At 41.9% G+C, this 2,492-nt stretch overlaps 1 pseudogene; it reads left to right on the plus strand.

Moving 5' to 3' along the window:
• Window positions 1-1,735: 1,735 nt before the first annotated feature.
• Window positions 1,736-2,268, plus strand: LOC129469850 (small ribosomal subunit protein uS13-like; annotated as a pseudogene).
• Window positions 2,269-2,492: the final 224 nt, after the last annotated feature.

Below are 2,492 nucleotides of genomic sequence, written 5' to 3' on the forward strand. Positions count from 1 at the left end.
CCACCCACAGACTGTGATTTTATTAAAGCAAGTTTTATTTATTTATTTTATTTTTTGAGATAGAGTCTGGCTCTGTCACCCAGGCTGGAGTGCAGTGGTGCAATCTCAGCTCACTGCAACCTCTGCCTCCTGGGTTCAAGTGATTCTCCTGCCTCAGCCTTGAGAGTAGCTAAGATTACAAGCACGCACCATCATGCCTGGCTAATTTTTGTATTTTTAGTAGAGACAGGGTTTCACCATGTTAGCCAGGCTGATCTTGAACTCCTGACCTGAAGTGATCTGCCTGCCTCGGCCTCCCAAAGTGATATTTTATTTATTTTTGTAAGCAGGTATCTCTTTTTTTTTGAGACGGAGTCTTGCTCTGTCGCCCAGGCTGGAGTGCAATGGCACAATCTCAGCTCACTGCAAGCTCCGCCTCCCGGGTTCATGCCATTCTCCTGCCTCAGCCTCCCGAGTAGCTGGGACTACAGGCGCCCGCCACCATGCCCGGCTAATTTTTTTTTGTATTTTTAGTAGAGACGGGGTTTCATAGAGATGGGGTTTCACCGTGGTCTCGATCTCCTGACCTCGTGATCCGCCCGCCTCAGCCTCCCAAAGTGCTGGGATTACAAGCGTGAGCCACCGCGCCCGGCCGTAAGCAGGTATCTCTTTTAAGAATTTCGAACATAAGCTTTCATGTCACGGAGACTAAAAGAACAAACTCTCAACAACTTTACCTATTAGTGTTGACAATAGTGTTTATAATCATACCTTGGACTTCCAAGCAAATGGGTTTAACAATAGTCTTTTGAAGCATATCTTTTTCATAAATAGAGTCCTCTGTGTTCCCAGCACCTAGTACATTGTCTACATAAATCAAAAGGTATTAATTAATAAATAACATCAAAAAATAATGTTGTAGTGAATTGAAATAAAATGAATTTGTATCACACCGGCTCCTTGGTTTGATGATTGCTAATGGGAGAAACAAAGCATATATTTTGCCTTTACAATAGAAATCTATGTCAGGATAACTGAATAACCCTGATGAATGTGTGTAAACTCTATAGAAGGATGTGTGTTTATTAAATGTAGGAGGACTGATAGCATTAAAGGACACACTTCTGTAAAGCCTAATGAAATTCCAGATTCAGAAAGAATTATGAACCAGTGTTGAGACAATCATTGGTGGGGAAATGGATTTTTGAACAGTGTACAACACAACACAGTCACAAGGGGGAAAATGTACACGTGGATCACACTTGCATTACTCAAGTCCCCAGGTCCAGTGGCTGGTGGGACAAATGGTGGGACAACCAGATAATATGTGTCTTCTGATGTAAGTAAACATGAAGACCACATCATTTCTGTGAATTATCATATTACATGTCAAAATATTTGACTCGAATACATCAAGCTTTAGACCTAACTCTAGTTTACTGGATATATATGAGCTATAGAAACAAGTTAAGTGATACAATGAGAAAGTGACAAATGACAGAAGGAAGAACACTCTGGAGGACCATCGGCCTGATCTCCTAAACTTAACTAGTGCTATTTCAAAGAGACGTAAGGAATACAACAAGCAGACACAATGCGTAGTCCTGGGTTGCATATAATATGGGGTGGGGGGAAAACAACAACAAAAAAACCCAAAACACAGTTAAAAAGACTTCTGGAGACAATTAGGAGAATTTGAATATTGCCTAACCATTAGACGAGATTAAAGAATTATTGAAAAGATTCTTCTACAGGAGGCCTACACGCCGCCGCTTGTGCTGCCGCCATGTCTCTAGCGATCCCTGAAAAGTTCCAGCATATTTTGCGAGTACTCAACACCAACATCTATGGGCGGCGGAAAATAGCCTTTGCCATCACTGCCATTAAGGGTGTGGGCCGAAGATATGCTCATATGGTGTTGAGGAAAGCAGACATTGACCTCACCAAGAGGGCGGGAGAACTCACTGAGGATGAGGTGGAACGTGTGATCACCATTATGCAGAATCCACGCCAGTACAAGATCCCATACTGGTTCTTGAACAGACAGAAGGATGTAAAGGATGGAAAATATAGCCAGGTCCTAGCCAAGTCTGGACAACAAGCTCCGTGAAGACCTGGAGCGACTGAAGAAGATTCCGGCCCATAGAGGGCTGAGTCACTTCCGGGGCCTTCGTGTCCGAGGCCAGCACACCAAGACCGCTGGCCGCCGTGGCCGCACCGTGGGCGTGTCCAAGAAGAAATAAATCTGTAGGCTTTGTCTGTTAATAAATAGTTTATATATCTAAAAAATTCTTGAAAAGATGAATAATATTAACAACGAAGTTACAAAGCAGTATGTTCAATATAAACTCATTTTACTGCAAAATTATAAAAGATCTCACAAGGTATAAGTTAGTGTTAAAGAGGTATCCTGTGAGCAGTGAGATGTGTTTTTGTATTCTTGTGTTTGTTCTGTGTACTTTATAATTTTCTAAAATATGCATGTCTGCTTTTATAGTAATGAAAGGTGATTT

The sequence above is a fragment of the Symphalangus syndactylus genome, chromosome 20 (assembly GCF_028878055.3).
Source record: "Symphalangus syndactylus isolate Jambi chromosome 20, NHGRI_mSymSyn1-v2.1_pri, whole genome shotgun sequence".
Lineage (NCBI taxonomy): Eukaryota > Metazoa > Chordata > Mammalia > Primates > Hylobatidae > Symphalangus > Symphalangus syndactylus.